At 50.5% G+C, this 25,717-nt stretch overlaps 1 long non-coding RNA gene across 3 annotated transcripts; it reads left to right on the top strand.

Moving 5' to 3' along the window:
* The first annotated feature begins 3,730 nt into the window (after nucleotides 1–3,730).
* On the top strand, nucleotides 3,731–14,013 carry LOC149404013 (uncharacterized). Of its 3 annotated transcripts, none has more exons than XR_016294011.1 (4): nucleotides 3,731–4,185; nucleotides 5,039–5,146; nucleotides 5,537–5,646; nucleotides 13,839–14,013. It is a non-coding gene; the product is annotated as an uncharacterized LOC149404013 (long non-coding RNA). The 3 variants fall into 3 exon arrangements; XR_016293999.1 differs by lacking the exon at nucleotides 13,839–14,013 and adding an exon at nucleotides 6,612–6,881; XR_016294005.1 differs by lacking the exons at nucleotides 5,537–5,646; nucleotides 13,839–14,013 and having other exon boundaries at nucleotides 5,039–5,253.
* Nucleotides 14,014–25,717: the final 11,704 nt, after the last annotated feature.

The raw sequence follows: 25,717 nt of genomic DNA, 5'->3' as shown, positions 1-25,717 counted from the left end.
AGGCTCTGGCGAGTCGCCCAGCGCGGGGGAGGCCGCCTCCGGCGAGGCCAGCGCTGGGGGAGGCGCGCCGGTTGTGGGCAGCGCTGCGCTGGCCACTGCTGGCGTCGGGGGAGTCCCACCCCAGCCGGATAGGGACGACTGGCCGAGTCCCGAGAGCATAGCCAACGCGCGCGACCCGGGCGGGCGCGGCCCGGCGAGGTGGCCCTGGGCGAATGCGCGCCGGCCCTAGTCGGTGCCGTCTGGGCCGGAGACGTCACCGGGGGAGGCCCTCCTCAGCGAGGGGGGGGGGGGCGCTCGGCTGTGCCCAAGCAGTGTAGGAGAAGCCGCGCCTGGCGCGTCGGGCGTCGGGGGTGCCGTGCCTGGCTAGGTCGATGCCGTCTGGGCCGATCCCGACCCCAGGGGAGCATCTCCTGGGCCGCGCGCGACCAGCCCGGTCGGGGCGCACGCCGGAGGGGCCGAGAGGACCGACGCCGGCGTGGGGGGAGTTGTGCTCGGCTGGGTCGGCGCCGTCTGGGTCAACCCCAACCCCGGAGGAGATCCCCCTCGGCCAGGGGAAGTCTGGCCGACCGTGGAGGGCGCTGGAGAGGCGCGCGAGCCAGGGAGCGCCGCGCCTGGCGGGGAAAGCGCCGGAGACGGCGCGTCGGCCTGGGGAGGCGTCGCCGGGGTCGATGCCAGCACCGGGAAGGACCCCACCCCCTCGGGTGGGGCTGGTTTGCAGGTGGCTAGGGGCGTTGGAGGCTTGGGTCCGGCCGTGCCTGAGGGCACACGCGCGGGTGAGGGGTCGCCGGAGGCGAAGAGCGCCGACAGGGCAACGCCGGCCAGGGAGCGGCGACCGAGGCGCTGATCGCCCTAGCCCTAGGGGCCGGTGGGCTAGGGTTGCGCGAGGGCAGCCCACCCGGTAGGCCGGGCCGCGCTGTCGGGCCAGACGCGCGCGTCACTGGGCCGGGCCAGAGCCCAAGAGGCCTAGGCGCGTGAAAGGGCTTCCCACCTGGGCCGGGCGCTTGTGAGGCCGGCCCAATGGCCTTGGGCGCCCAGCGTGGGGGCGCGGACCGGATGGCCCTTGGCGAGGATTGCCCGCCGGGCTTAGGGACAAGCGCCGACGACGGGCCCATTGTCGGGCCGGCCACGGGGGAGACAAGGCCCGCCGGGCGTGGCACGCGCGAAAGGGACCGGTCGGTCGGCTCGGGCGACCGCTGCGAGGAACTTGACAAACTGAGGATCGCCCCCGACATTGAGTGCTCGGGCAAATCATCGGGTCACCGCGCCACATCGACTGCCACCGTCACCCTAACTGTGCAAGAGGAGTCGCGAGCCTTGGCCTTCCCGATCGAGGGATCTGCAATCCGAGGCGGCCTGGACTGCTCGGGTGTTGATATCTCCAGCTCGCTTTCGCTTGCCAGTTTCCTAAGCTTGAGGATGCGCTTCGACATCCCGTCATCCATATCGATCCTGCAACCGTTGCCCGACGATCTCCCGACTCGCCCACGAAAGGGGTACGCCGCCATTCACGAGGCAAGTCTCCGCGGAAGGCTACGGTTACCCTTCCAGCATGTGATCCAAGAGCTGTTGATCCGATTGGGAGTGCACGCGTCACAGATGTCCCCATCCTTCTACCGGGTGGTCACGGCGTGCCATATGATGCTTTATCGAGCAAAGAGAAGGGCGGTCATTGCAGATGACATTCAAGATCTCGTGGTCGTTCGTGGGGTTCCGGGGAAACCGGGCTTCTACCTGGCGACCCCTCGGAAACGCATCTCCATCATTACCAAGGTTACCTCGAAGCATCGATACCCTTGGGTATGGGTGTCCGAGTCGGCCTTCGGGGCAGCGCCCCTAACGTTTGGACCCACGACTGATTTCCCATCCGTCGGGGATGTCGAGGACTCCGAACTTGCAGTCGTGACCAAGGCGATTCCGGACTCGAGGCGGCAAGGGTCGTTGTTTGAGTCTCTGGATCTAATGGCGACGACCGGGTGGTTTGTGCCTGAGGACGAGGCTCCTCGACGTCCCACCCCTGGCACGGAGACCATGGAGGACCCTGGATCCGAGGCCGGGGGTTCGTTCGCTCCCCTCCCCGACGCGGGGGGTACTAACCACATATGCACTTTTATTTTATCGCAGTTTCCCGTTGTTTATGCTTATTGTTGCGTCCTAACCGACTGATGCCTTTTCTTTTTTGCAGATACCATGGCTCGGCATCGGTCGCGAGTGCCGAGGGTAGAACCTACTGTTGAAGCTCTGGCCGCGGGTCTTTCTCGAGTTGAGGCTCGTCGTGGAGGATCGCCATCGCTGGCGAGGAACAAGGCGATTTCTTCGAACAAGCGATCGTCGTCGTCAATCTCCCTCGTCTTGCCCTCCGGTCACAAGCGCGCTCATACGTCGGCGGTGTCAGATGGCATGGACTCGATGCTCCTAGCGGAGGCGACGGAGCTGCGAGGCCAATGTTCCCAAGGAATCCTCGAGACCCCTCTAGGAGATTTCAAGGGTCTGCTGACGATGAGCGATCTCGATTACTTCCAAAACGAAGTCCGCAATGCTCGAAAGGTATGGCCCGTTTGTTTGACCTACATGCGACCCTTGTACTCGTTATGACAGTACGTGCACCACCATTTTTTGTAGATGCTCGCGTGTCAAGAACGAGGTGAACGCATCCTCCGGGACCTACTTCGAAGAATGCAAATCATGAAGCGAGACATGGAGAGCACGGCGGCCGACCACGTTGCCGCTCTAGCGGGGGTTCGGACTGCCCAAGAGTTTCAGGCGCTCGAGGAAGAGTCGAGGCGGACCCGCGAGGAACTGGCGGCCGAGAGATCATAGCGCATGACCTAGCAGGCGTCTCTGGAGAAGGCGGAGCAGGCCGCCGACACTTTCTTGGAGGAGACGAAGAAACTCCAGGCGGCGCTCTCTAGTCGAGACGAGGAGCTGAACATCGTCCACGCTCGGCTATCGGCGAGCGAGATCTCTCGAGTCAAGGCCGAGAGGGAGAGGGATTCCTTGCTAATGGAGATGCAGACCCTCATCGAGGAGAAGGACGACGCCGTGCGATCGAAGGCGGACCTAAAGGACGATTGGGACCTCGCGCTGGAGGTGGCCCGTTACGAAGCGGCCATACGGGTTCGAGATGCGACCTCGAAGAAGAACGCGTCTCGTGGGACCACCTTTTCCTTCTTTGACGCCATGTTCCCTCCTCTGGAAAACGAGCCACATGTGGGCAACCCGCGTCCCCAAGTCCCCGCGGAGGCTGCTGTAAAGGATGAACTTTTGAATCTCGCCGTTTGTGATTTACGGTTAGTAAATGAGCTTTCGTGTGTTACAAGTAAGTTCTTGAATGAATTATGGACGTTGAAGTTTAGAGAGTTAATTTAAATTATTTTAAGGTAATGGAAAATCTTGGAATAAATAAAGGATTTATCGAGTTCGTCTCGAATAATAAATTATTTTCCGAGGAAATATGCCGGAATTTAATTTAAGAAATAAATTCTCAAGGATGAGAATTATTTCCGAGAAACCTTAAATATATTTAAATTAATCAAGAACGAACGAGGAAAATCTCGGTTTGAATAACTTAATTAAAATTTCGAGCGAGTACGGGTTTTAGTCACAAAATTTTGTGACAAGGACGTGATTGTAACGTTTTTGGAGCTATTTGAAAGTAAAAGCTTGAGTTGGGGCTGTTTTTAGAAGATGGAAAAAAAGATTTATGATCCATTCTTTTTTTTTTCTCAACTTCTCTTATCTTCTTCTATCTTCTACTCTCTTCTCTTCCCTTCTTCACGTGCAAAACTTCTTCTTCTTCTTTCCTCACCCGCGCGACCTGCAAGAAAGAGAGAACGAGAAAAAAAGCGAGCTCTCGGCCGCCACAACAACCTCACCACCACCACTCTTTTCTCTCTCGCCGCTCCCTCTCTTCTCCTCTCCTGGGCGAGGGCTGAGAGCCCAGTCGTGCGAGCGCCGAGAGCCAGTCGCGCGAGCACAGAGCGCCCGCGAGCGCCGAGACCCCGATAGCGCGAGCACCTCTCTTCTGCGCGAGCGCCGAGCGCCGACCCCGCGTGCGCGCGCCTTCACCGGTTTGCGCCACCAGCCGAGAGCGCGCGACCGTCGCGAGCCGCCGAGCGCGCTGCCTGCGAGGAGACGCCGGTGAAGAGAAGGTTGAACACCGCAGAGTTCAATCCCTCCAAAAACAAGGTGAAATTCCTTTTACCCAAATTGGAATTAGAGTTAGGGTTCTTGGTTTGATTTTGGGGGTTTTGGTTCCGGGTTGAAATTTGTGGATTTGGCTGTGGTTAGATGATGTTGGAAGTTTGAGATCGAATTTCTTGGTTGTGGTTTGAATTTTTTGGACGAAATTGAAAAGAAAATTAAGGTTCATGATAGCCAATTGGGGCTTTTGATTTTGAGCGTGAATTGATGGTTGTTTATTTGTTTCTAGAGTGTTTGATGAACTTTTGTTGAGGCTATGATGATTTTGGAGTTTGGGAATTTTGTGGCTTGGAAATTGTTGGCCGTGTATGTGATTTGTTTTGGCCGAGAGTGTTTTTGGTTTAGTTGGCCGTATGGTTCTCGGCTGAAAACTCTGATATGGTTTGTGATGTTGTTGGTTTGCTAAGGTTGAGGTTGGTTTTGGCCGAGTGTTGTTTTGAGACCGTATGTGTGTTTTGGTTTCACGGTTTTATAATGATAAATTCTGAGCCTGGATTGAAACTGATTTTGGATTTGAGAATGGATTTGAGTCCTGATGATTTGTTTACTTGGTTTGATATGAGAATAAAGATTTGAGAATTTGATTTGAAATTGATGAAAGGGATTTGAGATGTGATATATGTAGGCTCGGTTTTTATGAGTGGTTTTTTGAGATAGAAATGTGAAGTTTTTGTCAACTAAAGTGATTTGTTAACAAGTTATGTGGTTTACTGACATGTTTGAGAATTTATGACAAGTTGGAAATGTTGTGACGTTGAGGTTTGAGTTAGATGTTCGTTTCGAGTCGGGAACTTGATTTTGGGAATTGATCGTGATGTTTGTTTTCTGAATTTCACAGCTCAGTCACAGATCAAGTCGAGACGAGCGAGAGCCGGCGGAACTGAACGCATTGAAGCCGGAAAGTTAGAGAATTCAGAAAAAGATTTTTCAAAGCTCGATCTCACTCGTGAGTCGTTTATCGCTTTATAGCGTTAGACTCGAGTCTTAATTTTGGATTTGAGATTTGTACTCAAGGATTATTAATTATTTATAAAGAGATGTTCGAGAATTTAATTTTTGGCTAATTCATTTAGAATCCTCGGTCTGTACTATTTTCGGATTATTCATTTAATTTATTTAAGACTCGTTAAATAAGGATTTGGATTTTATTTCGTACTCATTCTCTGGTACGAATTCGTACGAGTCTTGAATAAGTTTAAATTCCGAAAAGCCGAGAAATAAGTGAATTAAATTCTCGAACCCCTGAACCGACTCGCAATGAATCCCGATAACGAACCTTAAGCTTGTCATCACCTTTCGGATCATTGACTGATGGGATTTCAACTTTGGGTTTTAGTTTCTCGACGCTTCAGAACGTGATAACGCTCCAGGACGTGTAGAGTCTCGGGAAGCGTGAAAAGCAAGGAAACTCCGGAAGTCAACCAATTTTCAGACGATCTTTTCCGGGTAAGTGTGGAGACTTAAGTCAACTACATACCAAGGGAATAACCATGTTTACGTGCATTATTGCTTGTTAGTAAACAAGAATAGGAAAAACTTTTAAATCGAATAATCTCAAAGATCAAGGCTTCAGCCGCTTTTCCTGAAAACTTAGCGTGAGTTCGCTAAATAAGTTCAAACGTAAGATTTGTGAAACCCAGCCTCTGTTACGTGATATAATCATTCCTTAGGCTGTGATTGACCCGTTAGAACGGGGGAGACAGGAGAGCCATGTCTAACTCTCGAATTTAAATCGAGGGTAGAAGTACTGGGAGTCACATCCCGAGTCTTCAACCTAAAACACTAACGAGCATAAAAAGGAAATGAAATTTCTTTCAGGACTTATCCTGAGTCGCTCTCCTGTAAGTAGCATAGGTGTGTACTCTGAGTGCAGCAGAGTACCCGAACCTTAAAGAATTGTTGTGTCGATGGTACCAAAATGAATTGAACCCTGACGGGCTATGAGGGCCTGGGGGATGGCGCTCATGAGTACTCATTTATCGGGAAGTCGACCAAGAGTCGCACCCGATCTTGATGCCAGGTTATGAAGACCTGAAGAATACACCTTGACGGGCTATGAGGTCCTGGGGGTTGCGCCAACGTCGAATGAAGTTGGTACCATTAGTGGATCCCAGACAGACGTTAAAACTCTTAGGCCGCCGGACGACTGCTGCTCGAAGTCTAAGGCTGGTCTCTTGTCGTTCTAGAGGTTATAGAGGGGGATGTGTGTAACCTTAAAGACGACAAGTACTAGTTAGAGTGTGCACACATTAGTCATGCTCTAGAACTTGCTAGATTTGCATTCATGCATTCTTATGTGCTTGTTTACACGTCACATGTTATCACATGGCATTTAGTCGCTTTATTTTCTAAGTTAGACTTCCACTTGCTGAGTCAATCGACTCATAGTTTTATGACCCTTGGTAATGTAGGGAAGGGTAAGACGGCGACGTGAATAACATAACTGAAGACGAAGACCGGATGTGTATCTCTTGACCTTTGGGCTAGTGGAGACTCACTCGGGATCAACCTCTTCTATAGTTATAACTATATTTTGTTGATGCCCTTCCGTAAACTACGCTCCTAAAACTATCTATTGTAATTATACGTAAACCCAGGAGCGGTTATGTAAATATTTAGAGTCGTAGTGAGACTCAAAGTTTGAATTAAGAAAAACGAAAAATTTACCCAGGTTTTTAAATAACGGCTTATAATACTTATATGATATCGTATTACGTTTAACATAAGTATTATGATTATTTGATTTTGTTTATGTTGATATGAGATATAGTATTATATTGATGTTGCGACTTGTGACGTAACCCACCGTCGCGGCTCGTGAACCGGCGACGAGAGGTCGCGGGTCGTGACAGGTTTTGTGGTATCAGAGCCCAGGTTTAACCTTTCCTGTAGACTTGAGATACACGTTTTCGGTGCGGATTGTGGGATCATGCTGAGCTTACAGTTGCCTTCTTTGTTTATAGGACGCGGATAGTTAGTAAGCAGCGACATGAGTACCCTTTTTGAGATCTGTCCGACTAAGCCTCGGGTTAGGCTAGTCTCTTTTTGGGAGTCTATAGATTTGTGTAGATAATGATAGTTTCTATGTGACGTGTAAATAGTAAAGGCATGAATGCAGGTTGTATATATCTTTTGACTTGATGAGGATATGAGAAATGTTTATGAGATCTCGTTTTGAGTTAGGATAGTGTGTTGATATGTTTTCTTTTCTCGCATTCTCGATGTTGTGACTTGGATTTTAACCATGCCCTCTTCCATATGTAGAATTGAGCAGGCATGGGGCCTAGACGAAACCCGTCTAATGCCGAGAATGTTACAGCGGCGGATCTCACGGAGATCAGATGCACGCTGGAGAGATAAGCTGCTGACGCGACCCAAAGAGATGAGTTGAGTCAGAGGCTTGTGCAGCAGCTGGAAGAGCAGAACCGCACGATCGCGGATCTCTTAACGAGGTTGAACGCGCCGCCTCCACAGCACCCAGCGCCTCCAGTTCCAGAGGAACGACATGAGAATCCACCGCCAGTACATATGGAGCCTCTTGAGGAGCTCAACTTCCAGATTCCTGACGTCGTTCATCCTGTGAGCTAGCCGGTATATGAGAGGTTTCGAAAGCAGAAGCCTCCGACGTTTGACGGCCATGGGGATCCAGCTGCAGCGGAGAATTGGGTGAAGAAAATGCAGCAGATCTTCAACTACATGCAGCTGTCTGATACCGAGAGAGTGGCTTGCGCTGTGAATCAACTGGAGGATGAGGCTAGGGGCTGGTGGGAAGTGATCGCGTCGTCTGAGGATGTCCACTCAATGATGTGGGTCCATTTCCTCAATCTGTTCCACGGGAAGTACCTGAGTGAAGCTAACCTGTCAAACAAGGTACGCGAGTTTATGAGCCTACGACAAGGTTCAATGTCAGTATCAGAATATACGACAAAGTTCGACACGTTAGCCAGGTTCGCTCCTTCCCTTGTCCCTACTGATCAGGCTAGAAAGATGAAATACATGCACGGGCTCAATGTGGATATCGTGAGCCAAGTGGATAGCGGCGATGATGGACCTCGCTCATACGCTAATGCTGTGCAGAGAGCTTTGCGGATTGCTGGTTGGCGCGAGGGTGATCGGACTCTTGCACCGAAACCAACTGCTGCAACACCTTCTGAAGCTGCTGGCCCAAAGCAGAGTGAATCAAGGAAACGATTCAGATCCCAATCGAGATGGGAGAGTCGGCCGCAACGAGGAGACGGAATAGGGTCCCAGCAAGGCTTGAGTCATCGACCTCAGGGAAGTTTTGGAAACCGATCACAGTCGCTGAACCAGAACAGAGGACGTGAAGATATCGGACGTTCGGGGCCGCCCAGTAAGAAGCCTAGGACCTCTGGAAGCAATCAGTCGCTCGTGTGCCGAAGGTGTGGCAGATCGCACGAGGGAGAGTGTTATGCTCGTGCACTGGTGTGTTTCAGATACGGGAAAGAGGGTCATCTGTCTCGGGTATGTGAGAATCCAAAAGTGAAGACCCATGCACCCAAAGAGCAGCCGAAAGCTAATGCCAGAGTCTTCTCCATCTGTGAAGATGAAGTACGAGCAGGGTCGCCCACCGCTATCACAGGTCAGATTTTCGTGGATTCCTTATCTGCATATGCATTGATAGATTCAGGAGCCACACATTCATTCATCGCATTTAGGAAGTCTGATCAGTTAGGTGAGCATCAGAAGGAATTCTCGTACCCGTTCGTTACGGCTACGCCTTCTGGAGAAAAGTACCAGTCGTTATGCTGGTATAGAGATGTGCCTATCCGAGTTCATGATCGGATAATGAAAGCAGACTTGATAGAATTGGAAATGGTGGACTATGACGTAATCCTTGGAATGGATTGGTTAAGTACCCACCATGCAATCATAGATTGCCTAAAGAAGTCGGTTCTATTCCAGAACCCAGGACTTGGACCGCTGTAGTTCCAAGGTTCCTCTCGGAAATCGAGTTTTCCGATCGTATCGGCGCTAAAGGCTGTGAAGATGATGCATCAGGGATGCGCTGGTTACCTTGCAAGCGTGGTAGACGTCACAAAGACAGTCAAGCCACAGCCGCAGAAGATTCCAGTTGCTAGAGATTTCCTTGATATTTTTTCCCTGAAGATCTTCCAGGTCTACCTCCTGATCGAGAAGTTGAGTTCAACATAGAGCTCATTCCAAGAACAGCTCCGATATCGAAAGCTCCATATTGTATGGCTCCAGTGGAATTGAAAGAACTCAAAACGCAGCTACAAGAGTTGCTTGACAAATGGTTCATACGACCAAGCCATTCGCCTTGGGGAGCGCCAGTCTTGTTCGTTAAGAAAGCAGATGGTTCCTTACGGCTCTGTATTAACTACCGTGGGTTGAACCAAGTAACGATAAAAAAACAAATATCCGTTGCCACGGATCGACGATCTTTTTGATCAACTGTCAGGAGCGACGGTGTTCTCAAAGATTAACTTGCGTTCGGGATACCAACAGCTGAAGGATTACGAGACCTGGTATCCTACCCATGATCTAGAGCTTGGTGCAATAGTGTTTGCGCTCGAGATATGGCGACATTACCTGTACGGAGTCCATTGCGAAATCTATACAGAGCATAAGACATTGAAGTATCTCTTCACTCAGAAAGAGTTGACACATGCGCCAAGGACGTTGGATGGAACCCCTGAACGACTACGACTTCGATCTGCACTATCACCTTGGTAAGGCCAATAAAGTAGCAGATGCTCTTAGTCGTAAGTCTGTAGCGTCCTTAGCAAGTCTTGTAGAAACGTCTCTTCATCTGAAAGATGATGTGCAGCAGCTAGAGCTTCAGCTAATCACGAGCAGGTTAGCCGCTCTTAGCGTACATCCAATACTGCTTGAGCAGATCAAAGATGATCAGTACGCAGACGAATATCTTCTTGCGAAGATGTTTGAGGCTCAAAACGGTAAAGAGGGTGACTTCAAGTTGGACGAGAACGAAGTTGTAAGGTGCAACGGAAGAGTTTGTGTGCCGTCCAACGAGGAAATTAGGAAGCAGTTGATGTAAGAAGCTCACGGGACACTGTATTCAGTACATCCAGGTGTGACAAAGATGTATCAAGACTTGAGAAATGTGTATTGGTGGCCAGGAATGAAGAAAGATGTAGCTGAGTTCGTCCAAAAGTGCCTAACTTGTCAACAAGTTAAGGCAGAGCATCAGAAGCTAGCTGGAATGCTGCAACCACTTGAGATTCCACAGTGGAAGTGGGAGCAGATAACGATGGATATTGTGTCAGGATTGCCAAACACCATAGCTGGACACGACTCAGTTTGGGTTATTGTTGACAGATTGACCAAGTCAGCTCATTTTCTGCCCATCAAGACCACTCACACAAAGCTTCATACGACGCCATACCAATTGTCGCCTGATAGCTATTGTTGTACGAGAATTCAGCTAATGGAAGGTTACGACTCCACGAGCCCTGGAAGTCTAAAACACAAGCTCGAATGAAGACGTCACAGAGTCGTCAGAAAAACTACGCTGACAGGCGTAGAAGGCCTCTTGAGTTTGGAAGCAGGAGAGAATGTTTTTGTGAAGACCTCACCCATGCGAGGAGTTATGAGGTTTGGAAAGAAAGGAAAGCTCAGTCTAAGGTATGTTGGACCTTTTGAGATCCTTGAGCGTGTAGGCAAGACATCTTATCGCTTGGCATTGCCGCCGTCTATGTCCAACCTTCATGATGTATTCCACGTGTCCATGTTACGGAAGTACGTGTCTGACCCTTCGCATGTTCTACAAGAGCAAGAGGTTGAGATCTCTCCTGAAGTCAGATATGAAGAGCCAGCTGTAGCGATTCTTGATCGCAAGGATAAAGTTTTAAGGAATAAGACCATTCCTTTGGTCAAGGTTTTGTGGAAGAGGCATGCTGTAGAAGAAGCTACATGGGAGCTCGAGAGTGAGATGCAAAAGAAGTACCCTATTCTGTTTTAAGTTTCGAGGACGAAACTCTTTTAAGGGGGTAGGGATTGTAAATGATGAACTTTTGACTCTCGCCGTTTGTAATTTACGGTTAGTAAATGAGCTTTCGTGTGTTACAAGTAAGTTCTTGAAGTGATTGCCCTTAGAAAGAAGTCCCTTCTGAAAGGTGCCCCAGCTAAAGTTCTATCTTATGGTAGAATTATTTCCGAGAAACCTTAAATATATTTAAATTAATCAAGAACGAACGAGGAAAGTCTCGGTTTGAATAACTTAATTAAAATTTCGAGCGAGTACGGGTTTTAGTCACAAAATTTTGTGACAAGGACGTGATTGTAACGTTTTTGGAGCTATTTGAAAGTAAAAGCTTGAGTTGGGGCTGTTTTTAGAAGATGGAAAAAAAGATTTATGATCCATTCTTTTTTTTTTCTCAACTTCTCTTATCTTCTTCTATCTTCTACTCTCTTCTCTTCCCTTCTTCACGTGCAAAACTTCTTCTTCTTCTTTCCTCACCCGCGCGACCTGCAAGAAAGAGAGAACGAGAAAAAAAGCGAGCTCTCGGCCGCCACAACAACCTCACCACCACCACTCTTTTCTCTCTCGCCGCTCCCTCTCTTCTCCTCTCCTGGGCGAGGGCTGAGAGCCCAGCCGTGCGAGCGCCGAGAGCCAGTCGCGCGAGCACAGAGCGCCCGCGAGCGCCGAGACCCCGATAGCGCGAGCACCTCTCTTCTGCGCGAGCGCCGAGCGCCGACCCCGCGTGCGCGCGCCTTCACCGGTTTGCGCCACCAGCCGAGAGCGCGCGACCGTCGCGAGCCGCCGAGCGCGCTGCCTGCGAGGAGACGCCGGTGAAGAGAAGGTTGAACACCGCAGAGTTCAATCCCTCCAAAAACAAGGTGAAATTCCTTTTACCCAAATTGGAATTAGAGTTAGGGTTCTTGGTTTGATTTTGGGGGTTTTGGTTCCGGGTTGAAATTTGTGGATTTGGCTGTGGTTAGATGATGTTGGAAGTTTGAGATCGAATTTCTTGGTTGTGGTTTGAATTTTTTGGACGAAATTGAAAAGAAAATTAAGGTTCATGATAGCCAATTGGGGCTTTTGATTTTGAGCGTGAATTGATGGTTGTTTATTTGTTTCTAGAGTGTTTGATGAACTTTTGTTGAGGCTATGATGATTTTGGAGTTTGGGAATTTTGTGGCTTGGAAATTGTTGGCCGTGTATGTGATTTGTTTTGGCCGAGAGTGTTTTTGGTTTAGTTGGCCGTATGGTTCTCGGCTGAAAACTCTGATATGGTTTGTGATGTTGTTGGTTTGCTAAGGTTGAGGTTGGTTTTGGCCGAGTGTTGTTTTGAGACCGTATGTGTGTTTTGGTTTCACAGTTTTATAATGATAAATTCTGTGCCTAGATTGAAACTGATTTTGGATTTGAGAATGGATTTGAGTCCTGATGATTTGTTTACTTGGTTTGATATGAGAATAAAGATTTGAGAATTTGATTTGAAATTGATGAAAGGGATTTGAGATGTGATATATGTAGGCTCGGTTTTTATGAGTGGTTTTTTGAGATAGAAATGTGAAGTTTATGTCAACTAAAGTGATTTGTTAACAAGTTATGTGGTTTACTGACATGTTTGAGAATTTATGACAAGTTGGAAATGTTGTGACGTTGAGGTTTGAGTTAGATGTTCGTTTCGAGTCGGGAACTTGATTTTGGGAATTGATCGTGATGTTTGTTTTCTGAATTTCACAGCTCAGTCACAGATCAAGTCGAGACGAGCGAGAGCCGGCGGAACTGAACGCATTGAAGCCGGAAAGTTAGAGAATTCAGAAAAAGATTTTTCAAAGCTCGATCTCACTCGTGAGTCGTTTATCGCTTTATAGCGTTAGACTCGAGTCTTAATTTTGGATTTGAGATTTGTACTCAAGGATTATTAATTATTTATTAAGAGATGTTCGAGAATTTAATTTTTGGCTAATTCATTTAGACAGGAGAGCCATGTCTAACTCTCGAATTTAAATCGAGGGTAGAAGTACCGGGAGTCACATCCCGAGTCTTCAACCTAAAACACTAACGAGCATAAGAAGGAAATGAAATTTCTTTCAGGACTTATTTTGAGTCGCTCTCCTGTAAGTAGCATAGGTGTGTACTCTGAGTGCAGCAGAATACCAGAACCTTAAAGAATTGTTGTGTCGATGGTACCAAAATGAATTGAACCCTGACGGGCTATGAGGGCCTGGGGGATGGCGCTGAGTACTCATTTATCGGGAAGTCGACCAAGAGTCGCACCCGATCTTGATGCCAGGTTATGAAGACCTGAAGAATGCACCTTGACGGGCTATGAGGGCCTGGGGGTTGCGCCGACGTCGAATGAAGTTGGTACCATTAGTGGATCCCAGACAGACGTTAAAACTCTTAGGCCGCCGGACGACTGCTGCTCGAAGTCTAAGGCTGGTCTCTTGTCGTTCTAGAGGTTATAGCGGGGGATGTTGTAACCTTAAAGACGACAAGTACTAGTTAGATTGTGCACACATTAGTCATGCTTTAGAACTTGCTAGATTTGCATCCATGCATTCTTATGTGCTTGTTTACACGTCACATGTTATCACATGGCATTTAGCCGCTTTATTTTCTAAGTTAGACTTCCACTTGCTGAGTCAATCGACTCATAGTTTTATGACCCTTGGTAATGTAGAGAAGGGCAAGACGGCGACGTGAATAACAGAACTGAAGACGAAGACCGGACGTGTATCTCTTGACCTTTGGGCTAGTGGAGACTCACTCGGGATCAACCTCTTCTATAGTTATAACTATATTTTGTTGAACCCCTTCCGTAAACTACGCTCCTAAAACTATCTCTTGTAATTGTACGTAAACCTAGGAGCGGTTATGTAAATATTTAGAGTCGTAGTGAGACTCAAAGTTAGAATTGAGAAAAACGAAAAATTTACCCAGGTTTTTAAATAACGGATTATAATACTTATATGATATCGTATTACGTTTAACATAAGTATTATTATTATTTGATTTTGTTTATGTTGATATCAGATATAGTATTATATTGATGTTGTGACTTGTGACGTAACCCACCGTCGCGGCTCGTGAACCGGCGACGAGAGGTCGTGGGTCGTGATAGCTGCTCAGTCGATGAACTGCCTGCTTGACGGAGAGGCTACCGACGGGTCAGGCACCCCTCGCCCCGAGGACGATGAGGAGCAGATCGACTTCGGCTCAGAGTAGCCAACTTTATTTTGATCTTCCGCGCACTTGTTTAGCGCTTGCATTACGTTTCCTTTCGGATACTTGTTATGTTTTCCTTGTTGGATATTTGTCGTACTTTCATATTTTTCTCGTTAAGTTGTTTATGTGACACTGTTCGTCTTAGTTGAAGCTTCTTTTGGTTTACCGTGCATCTTATTTTCTCGATTTACTATGCTTAGCGTAATCGATTTACGTGATCCGCTTAGTGCCCTCGGTTTACTATATCTAGCGTAATCGATTTGCACGGCTTACTGCCACACCTGGTGGTGAAGTTTCCCGCGGACGCTGGCTAGACCAGTTTCGTCCGGCGGGTGCGAATCTCTGCCACCCATTCATGACTCGCTGCCTATCGGCGTGTGCGAGCTAGTCGGCCATCGCACCCATCTTCCGGTGAGTACGCTGCCTCTCGGCGTGTGCACTATGCATCGGGATGGGCTTTATGTAAACGCAGTCCCCAGTGAGCGTGGTACCTGTCGGTACGCGTGTTACGCTTTGGGTTTTGACTGCCGGGATCGACGGTCCGGTGCTCGGACGCGATCCATCGACGCCCCGCTGCCTATCGGTGTGCGAGGCGTGGAATCGTGCAAGAGTATTGCGCGAAAGACATGTGGGGTCAGAGGTCCGGTGCGCGGATCCGACTTGTTGGCGTTTCGCTACCTCTCGGTGCGCAAAGCGTTGAAACGTGCGAAAGCGTCGCACGAGGGATGTATAGGGTCAGAGGTCCGGTGCATGGATCCGACCCGTTGATGTTTTGCTACCTTTCGGTGCGCGAAGCGTTGGATCGTGCGAGAGCGTCGCACGGAAGATGTGTACCTGTTACCCTCGTTAGCCCCCCGAGTTTCTTGTGTACTCGTAGAGGAGACTAGAAATTATAGTACTATAGTATAAAGGTTTCGAAGTGAAATGTAATTCAATTATCATGTCGAAATAGTTAAAAATTGCATTCCCAGGCCGTTGGCCTTACTTGAAACTTGAAATTGTCTTTGCTAAAACCGAAAATAAGATGAAAACAACAAAACATAGGGAAATCGGGAGCGGGCTTCTATTGGTAGTATTGTCGTAGGTGCTCCGCGTTCCACGGGTGCGTGAATACGAGTCCCTCTAGGTTCTCGAGCTCGTACGTGCCGTTGTAGATGGCTCGGCGCACGCCGTACGGGCCTTCCCAGGTTGGGCCCAGAACTCCCGCCCCTTGCACTTTGGTGTTTTTGAACACCCTTCTAAGGACGAGGCTTCCGTCGACGAACTGCCGCAGCTTGATCTTGGAATTGTAGTACTTCTCGACCTTTCTCTTCTGCGCGGCAAGGCGGGAGAGTGCATTCGCCCTCTTCTCGTCTATGAGGTCCAGTTCGAGCCTGATTGCTTCGTCGTTGGCGCATCTTCATACTCCTCGATGCGCAAGGTTGACAGCTTGGTCTCGACTGGTACCATGGCCTCGATGCCAAACGCGAGAGCGAAAGGGGTTTCGCCGGTCGCGTTTCGCGCGGTGGTTCGATATGCCCACAAGACCATGGGAAGCTCGTCGGCCCAAGCCCCCTTTCTTTCTTCCAGCTTCTTCATCAGGTTCTCTTAATTTGTCTTGTTGACCGCCTCGACCTGACCGTTGGCTTCAGGATGGCGGGGAGAAGAGAAAGTCTTGCTGATGCCCAACTGTTCACACATGTCCCGGAGGCGCGCATTGTGGAATTGCTTTCCGTTGTCGATCACAATCGACGCGGGGATCCCGAAGCGGCAGACAATGTTCTTTCAGATGAAGCTCGTCGTGTTCTCCTCGGTGATCTTCGCCTACGGTTCGGCCTCTACCCACTTCGTGAAGTAATCGATAGCCACGATTGCGAGCTTGTACTGCCTCGGGGCCGTAGGCAGCTCACCGATGAGATCGATTCCCCATTTCGCGAAGGGGTGAGGCACAATGATCGGGCATAGCGAGGCCGGCGCTTGGCGCGGGACGTGGGCGAACCTTTGGCATTTGTCGCATTTTTTGGCCCATTCGTGGGAGTCCTTTTTCAAGGTAGGCCAAAAATATCCGAGTCTTAGTAGCTGTCACAGATATGAGAGTTTCGTTTATAATCTAATTGGGATAGCATAAAGCTTACCATATATAACACAAAATTTCTCCTCCGATTCCCTCTATTCGAGCCTCTCTAGTGCCAAAGATTGTCCGGCGGCATGGTTTCCGCACACACCTTCGTGCACGTCGCGGAGCGCTTTCTTTGCCTCGACTTCGGTTAGGCATCGGAGAAGGGGCATGGAGTATCCTCTCTTAAAAAGGTTGTCTTCCCTCATTTTATATTTCGGCGCAAAGCTTCTCAGCTTTCTGGCCTCTTCTTTGTCCTCGGGGACGACTCCTCGCCTGAGATACTCAAGGAGTTGTTGTCAATGGTGCCCACAAGAAGAGTTGTAGTGTGTATTTATGTACATTTGATGTCATATAGTCTTACGAAGACTCTTGCTTGTAACTGCTTATTTATTAATAAAAGTTGAAACGTTCATTCAATCTTCCTTGTCTTAAGCTTTATGATAAAACCTTAGTCTTTTAGTCCATAAACAAACTTAACAACTTACGAAGAGACAAATGTAGATTTGCATGAACAAACTCTTCGTAGTTTGCTTAAAACAATATATTCGCAATCTAAGGGTCAAAGGCCTATTGACCTCAGTACGATTGTTAGGAGAATCTACGATGTCTGGTTATGGGGCATTGAGAGTTGGAAACTCTATAGTTCTTCTAGGTATCTTCCGAAGGTACTGAATTGACCTGTGCACTTCTAGAGACAAAATTAGAACAAACCACTTAACCTCTTATGTCTCGAAGTCACTACGTATGAATTGCATCATGCTTACCTTAATCCTGAAATGAGACATGCCATTTCACAACTTACGTATTCTCATTTGAGAAAGTCAGAGTTCGGACTCACTATGTGATTCCGAACAGGGCCTATTGGTGAAGTACTAAGTTGTGAGAATGTCATGAGTAACTTTGTGAAGTTCTCATAGATATGGAATTCATGTACAAGATTGCTGAAATGCAATGTATATCACCTCATGCTTTGTTCCTTGGAATGTGAATAAATGAACTGGTCTGTGTCCAAATTGAGTCCTGACTCTTTTGGATGAGACAATGTGACTTGTTTAGCTCCTCGTCAATACATTGTTTCTGACTTATTCACAAGCGACGAAGGAGTTGAGGAAATAACAGCTAGAAGGGTAAAATGGTAATATTGTAAATCCCGACTAGCTGATGATATTCATGAAGGGTAAACATAGATAATATTCAGTGGATCCGCTCATTACAATTAGGTTGAATTTTTTAGTAGAAAATAATTTTTTAGTAGTTATGCCACTTATACTGCGGGTTTTACTCCAGCTCAAAGAAAAAGAAATAATTAAAGTTCGGTGTTTTTAGGTGCGAAAAAGAATCGAGTGTAACGGAACGTTTTAGGATGTTGTCAAAGCTTTTATTTGTGTTTTATTAGCAATGTAATAACATGGCATAAAAGAAAAAACAACATGCATAAAACGATTCAAGTAAATAAAAGAAACTAGTAAAACAAGAAAACTAGTCACAAAATTTACTCGAAATTCTCTCAAACTTTTAAAACACGTTTTTTAATATAAAAAATTAAAAAAATTTAGAACTGATTCTAAAGTGTTTTAATAACATCCCAAACTCATAGAAAATCAACATGATTTTTAATTTAAAGGCAAGAGCAATAAATTAAAAAAAAAAATCTAAGAAAACAATTCTAACTTGTCACAAAATTAGTAAACTTTCGAAAACGATTTTCAAGCTTATAATTTTAATTACATGTACATGCATATCTTTGACCATAGCTCTGATACCATTTGTTGGAATTAATCTAGGGTTTAAGAAAAATTTTAACGCTTCGGTAAGCCGCGGAAATTTAAAAATTTTCTTTTTTCAAGTAAAGCAGTTTTTACTAACCTAGACAAAGAGCAAGCACATGTAAATAAAAACTAATATGAGCATAAAAGATTACTAACCTTTTAGAAGCTTGAACGTCGAGAAGCTTTTGGAAAAGGTTGCAACGTTCGTCTCCCCTCGCAGCACGTCTCTCTTCCTTTCCTCGTTAACTCGAGCAACCACGAAAGTTTCTATCACTAAATCACTCAAGATAAAAGGAATTAGTGTGTGGGCACTTTTAAACACTACGACTTAAGAACGAGTCTTGAAGTCACAGAGCTAAACACTAGGTCAAATGAGGACCTAGGTGCCAAACCAATAAAACGAAATTGAATAGGGAGAGAGAGAGAGGAGTTCGGCCACAAGGTCTAGAGAGAGAGAGTCTCTCAATCTCTAACTTATGTGGAATGAGAAAAATGAGAAGAATAAGGGCTCTATTTATAGGAGAGGTTTTACCTTCAATAAGGTAGTTTCCTCTTCTATAGAATATCACATATTCATGAGCAAAAATCCCTTATTTCCTGTTATCGGCCCAATCCCGATCGAAGCTATTCAAAGGGAAAAAAGCAATCGGACTTGCCCTAGCCGTTAATCGGCCCTTGGGCCGGCTCGGCCAAAGGCCGGCCCAATGGCCTCGGCCCAAGACCGAGCTCGACCTCGGCCTCACGAGCGACCTCGGCCTGGCGAGCTCGACCCCGGCCTCAGCTCGGCCTCGGCCTGGCGAGCTCGACCTCGGCCTCAGCTCGACCTCGGCCTGGCGAGCTCGACCTCAGCCTGACGAGCTCGACCCCGGCCTCAGCTCGACCTCGGCCTGACGAGCTCGACCTCGGCCTCAGCTCGACCTCGGCCTGACGAGCTCGACCCCGACCTCAGCTCGACCTCGGCCTGACGAGCTCGAGCTCGGCCTCAGCTCGACCTCGGCCTCAGCTCGACCTCGTCCTGGCGAGCTCAACCTCGGCCTCAGCTCGACCTCGGCCTCGCGAGCTCGACCCCGGCCTCAGCTCGACCGTTCGACCTCGGCCTCAGCTCGACCGTTCGACCTCGGCCTCAGCTCGACCGTTCGACCTCGGCCTCACGAGCGACCTCGGCCTCGCGAGCTCGACCTCGGCCCCACGAGTTCGACCTCGGCCTCACAAGCCTATCCTTGGCCCTATGCCATCCTCGGCCGAGCCTGTGTTATCCTCGGCCAAGGGGCCCACCAATGACGCCAGCCCATCTTGTCCTCAGCCCAGGGGCACGCCAATAGCGCCAGTCTATGTTATCCCTAGCCGAGGGGCCCACCAGTGACGCCACCCTTTGCTATCCTCGGCCGGGCCTATGCTATCCTCGGCCAAGGGCCGAACCCTATGCTATCCTCGGCCGGGCCTATGCTATCCTCGGCCAAGGGCCGAACCCATGCTATCCTCGGGCGAGGGGCCCACCAATGGCCCCTTGGTCGCCTATAAATACAAGAGGCCCTCCCTCTTCAAAAGGTAATCCAAGTTTGAGGACTGAAACGCTGCCGAACTCACCTTTCGCTCGTTTCTCTCAAGTCTCGGCCCCTAAACACTTAAACCCTCTATTATCCACCTCAATCCCACTAATGTTGAGCGTCGGAGAGGTAAACAGAGGCACCCCCTCTGTTTCCCCTTTTTAGCTCACGGTTCTCTCATCCTTTCTAGGTACCCTGGCGAGCTCAGACACCACCGACAGCCAAGGGAAGATCTTGGCAACCAGGTCCGACACGCTCGAGCCCAGGCGAGGCCACTTGGTCCGGCCTTGGGTCTAACCGCCTGTGGCTCCTGAATCGTTGTTCGAAAAACGGCGACAACATTTTGGCGCTAGAAGGAGGGGGTCTCTCGACCTTGGCGACACATTCCCTATACCACTTTCACCCCGACTATTGAACGATGAGTCACATTCCCACTACCTCTGCGGGTACTCGGGCAACGACCTCGAGGTACGGTCTCCAACGCCTCGCACACCGTCTTGAAGGGCAACCTCGGGATAGCGAGAGCCAGCCCAAAGACCCGGTGAACGACCCCGAGGCCGAGCTCCGAGAGGACACGGCCCGGCGGCTTGCGGAGCTCCTTGACCGTCCCGGCGTTGACGGTTCGATCATTGTCGGTCTCCTCGGCTACGATGTCGAGGATCGATTCGCCAATAGCGACTCCGACCCCGACTATGTGGGGGAGTCGAGGACTGACGAGGCGACTCCTAGCCTCGCCCATTCGCGGTCCGAGAGACCCAATGGCGCTTTGGCCGACCCGTCGCGTCCGGCGCAACGACAGGCACGGTCGCGTTCCCTGGGACTCGCCCCTTCGGTTTCAAGAGGCGGCCAGACACGGCCCCTCGCCGAGGAGAGAGCGACTCTGGGCAATGATGGGGCCGATAGCCGAAGCGCTCGCCGCGCGGCCCGACTAAGGGCGTACTCGCCCCACCGCGCGCCGAGCGTGGACCTTAGAGAGCGCTTGACGGCGCAGAGAAACTCCCGGGGGGAGGATCTCTGCCAAAGGCTCAACTCTCGCAGGGACGCGCTCCCCCCCCCCGCAACTCTCGGCCAACCCCAAGCCAGCGACTCCCATAGCCCCGGCGGTCAGCCCCGCTAACGGGCTCGACATGGTCACGATGATTAAGAGCCTCCAAAACCAAATCATCGAGATGAGGGAGTCGGGGAGGCAGAGGCCGTATGGGGGGATCGAGGAATCATACTCTCCCTTCGTCGCGCAAATCCTCGCGCAGCCTTGCGTGGGAAACTTCAAATTGCCATCCATCCCTCCCTATGATGGGCGGACTGACCCGGACTTCCACATCCAACACTACGAGACATGGATGACAATGCAAGGGCAGCCGGACGTGACCCTATGCCAAGCCTTCAGCCTAACCCTCACGGGGTCGGGCTTTGAGTGGTTCCGGAGCCTGAGACCCGGGAGCATCCCGTCCTTCCGGGCTTTGCAGGAGGCTTTCCTCGCCCGCTTTGCCACGCTCGTGGCACAAAAGAAGTCAAAGACCCACCTCCTCTCCCTTCGGCAAGGGAGAGACGAGACGTTGAGGCAATACCTCGCTCGCTTCACCGAGGAATCTCACAAAGTCGAGGGCTTCGACGACAAGGACGCCATCACGGCGATCACCGAAGGAGTTCGCACGAGCGACTTCCTCAAGTCCATTGTGGGGAAGGTCCCGCGAAGCATGGCAGAGCTGATGACGAGAGCCCGCACGTATATGGGAATCGAGGACTATCTCGATGGCCGAGATGGCCGGAAGTTAGGGGGACAAGGTAGTCGACGCCGCGATGACCCAGACGGAGATCGTCCCGACCCTCGAAAGAGGAGGAACAAGGGAGGCCAGGCCCCTAACGGCCGCTCCCTCCCCGGGCCGAGACCGGCACACGTCGATAGCTTCCGAAAGTTCTCGACGTTCACCCCTTTGAACACCCCACCGGAGCGGATCCTAGCTCTGCACCGCGACAAGCTAGGGAGCCCTACTCCTCTCACAAAGGATCCTGCAAAGAGGGATCGAAACAAGTTCTGCGAATACCACCAAGATCACAGGCATCTGACATCCGAATGCTATCAACTCAAGCGTCAGATCGAGGCCCTGATTCAAGACGGGAAACTGAAGGAATACGTCCTTAGAACGATCGGGATGGCCGCGGGCGCTCAAGAAAGAAAGGGTCCGGCGACGGTGACCGTCACGGACCGAGCAGCCATTGAAGAACCAGAAAGCTCGCAAATGCACATCTTGGGCGCAATCCTGGGAGGCCCGGAGTTTGGAGACTCGGCCAGGCGAAGGAAGAAGTACGTGCGCGAAGTTTCCGAAGGGAAAATAGCGCACTACATCAACCACACATACGAGGCTCCTCCCCCGGCCCTGTTCGAGTCCATGTTCTTCACTAGCCAAGAGGCGGCGCGAGTCCTCCACCCACATAACGACGCGATAGTCGTCTCGGCCCCGGTCGCCAACAACCTCGTCCGGAGAATCCTAATCGACAATGGGAGCTCCGCCGATATAATCTTCAAGTCGGCGTTGGACAAGATGAAGCTATCCGGGATGAGACCGACCCCGATATCGACCCCGCGCTTCGGCTTCTCCGGGGAAAGGGTCATGACGGAGTGAACGATCGACCTCCCGGTTACCTTCGGTACACCGGGGGGGCTCGAGGTGACCCACATCGTGTCGTTCCTGGTCGTGGACCAGCCCTCGGCATACAACATCATCGTCGGCCGCCCGACTCTCAATCGGTTAAAGGCCATCACTTCCACTTACCACCTGATGATAAAGTTCCCGACGGACAAAGGGATAGCCATAATGTTGGGAGACCAATCAATGGCGAGGATGTGCTACATCCAAGGCGTGGACGGGAAAGATAAGGGAAAAATGGTGAGCACCGTCTTCCAACTCGGGGACAAGCTCCCGTGCGAAATAGGGAAAGGAGGAATCTTCGGAGAACTGGACCAGGGAGACGATGTCGAGCGTCGAAAGGTGGAGACACCGGACGACCTTGTTCCCGTCGTGTTGGACGACGCCAAACCTGACCAAGTAGTCAAGGTAGGTGCCCAACTCCCGTCCGAAGTTCGAGCCCGGCTCGCCACCTTCCTTCGCGAGCACAAAGACATCTTCGCATGGACACACGCCGACATGCCAGGGATCGACCCCGAGATAATGGTTCACCGTCTCAACGACGACAAGAGAATGACTGAGCGCGTTCAACCACGACAGACGTTCAGTGGAGAGAGGTACCAAGCCATTGGTGAACAGGTTGACAAACTTCTCGCCACCGACTTCATCAGGGAGGCGGAACACCCCAAGTGGGTGTCCAACGTGGTGATGGTCAGAAAGCCAAACGGGAAGTGGCGGATCTGTATCGACTACAAAGATCTCAACAAAGCCTGCCCGAAGGACAGCTTCCCTCTCCCGAGGATCGGGCAACTTGTGGACGCCACGGCGGGCCACGAGTTATTAAGCTTCATAGACGCCTACTCAGGCTACAATCAGATCCGCATGCACGAGCCGGATCAGATCAAGACCACCTTTATTACAAACCGCGGACTCTACTATTACAAGGTCATGCCTTTTGGCCTCAGAAACGCGGGGGCGACCTATCAAAGGTTGGTGAACCGAATGTTCGCCGATCAAATCGGAAAAACTATGGAGGTCTACGTTGACGATATGCTCGTCAAAAGCCTCAAGACCCACGACCACGTTCAAGACCTAGGAGAAATGTTTGCGATCCTGCGACGCTACAAGATAAAGCTCAACCCCAACAAGTGCGCTTTTGGGGTCGAGTCCGGAAAATTCTTGGGCTACATGGTTAACCGCCGCGGGATCGAGGCTAATCCTGACAAGGTGCAATGGCCGGTCTACTATGTTAGCAAGGCGCTCCTCGGTGCCGAGACTCGATACCCAGAAATCGAGAGATTGTCCCTCGCCCTTGTCATGAGCGCGAGAAAACTCCGACCCTACTTTCAGGCGCACCCCATTGTGATCCGCACGGGACATCCCATCGAGAAGGCCCTTCAAAAAGGGACCTCCTCTCGAATGGCCGTGTGGTCCCAAGAGTTGGGCGAGTACGGGGTCGAGTTCCAGCCAAGAACCGCCATCAAGGGCCAGGCCCTCGCCGACTTCATCGCCGAATTCACAACGCCCCCGACCGACGATGGCGACGAGGGTAGTAAGGGCACGAAAGACAAGGAGAACGACCACGGCGAGCCGTCAAGGAAGAGGGCCAGCGGCCCGATAGGGCCGGTCTAGGACTTGCACGTAGATGGCGCGTCAAATGCCCAGGGGGCTGGTGCCGGCGTGGTGCTCACAAATCCCGATAGGAAAAAACTGAGATATGCCCTGCGGTTCGAGTTCAAGGCTTCCAACAACGAGGCGGAGTACGAGGCTCTGATCGTTGGCTTGGAGCTGGCGGACAGGCTAGGCGCCCAAAACCACGCCGCCGGACAGTCTTTGGCGTTGAAACTCCTGAGGCTCGGATATTTTTGGCCAACCTTGAAAAAGGACTCCCACGAGTGGGCCAAAAGGTGCGACAAATGCCAAAGGTTCGCCCACATCCCGCGCCAAGCACCGGCACCGCTATGTCCGATCATCGTACCGCGCCCCTTCGCAAAATGGGGAATCGATCTCATCGGCGAGCTACCTATGGCTCCGAGACAGTACAAGCGTGCGATCGTGGCAATCGACTATTTCACGAAGTGGGTAGAGGCCGAACCGCTGGCAAAGATCACCGAGACAAACACAACGAACTTCATCTAGAAGAACATTGTCTGCCGCTTCGGGATTCCCGCGTCGATTGTGACCAATAACGGAAAGCAGTTTGACAACGCGCGCCTCCGGGAAGTATGCGAGCGGTTGGGCATTAGTAAGACTTTCTCTTCCCCCCGCCATCCTCAAGCCAACAGTCAGGTAGAGGCGGTCAACAAAACGATCAAGGAAAATATGAAAAAGAAGCTGGAGGAGAAAAAGGGGGCTTGGGCCGACGAGCTCCCCATGGTCCTGTGGGCGTACCGAACCACTGCGCGAAACGCGACCGGCGAAACTCCTTTCGCTCTCGCGTTCGGAGTCGAGGCCGTGGTACCCGTCGAGACCAAGCTGCCGACCCTGCGTATCGAGGAATACGAAGAAATCGCCAACGACAACGCGATCAGGCTCGAGCTGGACCTTATAGATGAGAGGAGGGCGGACGCGCTCACCCGCCTTGCCGCACAAAAGAGGAAGGTCGAAAAGTACTACAACTCCAAGGTCAAGCTACGGCAATTCACCGACGGAAGCCTCGTCCTCAAGAGGGTGTTCCAAAACACCAAAGTGCAAGGGGCGGGAGTCTTGGGCCCCACTTGGGAAGGTCCATACCGCGTGCGCCGAGCCATCCACAACGGCACGTACGAGCTCGAGAACCTGGAAGGACTCGTATTCACACACCCTTGGAACGCGGAACACCTTCGGCGGTACTACCAATAGACGACCGTTCCCGCTTACTCTATGTTTTGTTATGTCACTCCATTTTCAATTTTTGAAATGACATTTTTTAATCTCAAGTACGGCCGAACGGCCTGGGAATGTAATTTTTTTAACTATTTCAACGTTGTAATCGAATTACACTTCGCTTCGAAACCATTACTTTATTTTGTAACAATTTCTCGTCTTCTCTGCGAGTACCCGAGAAACTCGGGGGGCTAACGGACTATTGGGACTTCGACTTCGCCTAGCCGAGGTCGCCACAGCTCCCAGTCGAGCTCGTCGCTTTGCCTAGTCGAGTTCGTCACAGCTTGGTCGAGCTCCTAGTCGAGCTCGCCACTTCGCCTGGTCGAGCTCCTAGTCGAGCTCGCCACTGCTCCTAGTCGAGCTCGCCACTCCGCCTGGTCGAGCTCCTAGTCGAGCTCCCCACTGCTCCTAGTCGAGCTCGCCGATTC

The sequence above is a fragment of the Urtica dioica genome, chromosome 2 (assembly GCF_054948205.1).
Source record: "Urtica dioica subsp. dioica isolate 48M chromosome 2, U.dioica_male_clone48M_v1_H2, whole genome shotgun sequence".
In the NCBI taxonomy this organism is placed as follows: Eukaryota; Viridiplantae; Streptophyta; class Magnoliopsida; order Rosales; family Urticaceae; genus Urtica; species Urtica dioica.
The sequence above is the reverse complement of the archived record's forward strand: the minus strand, read 5'-3'. Positions and strand labels throughout refer to the sequence as shown.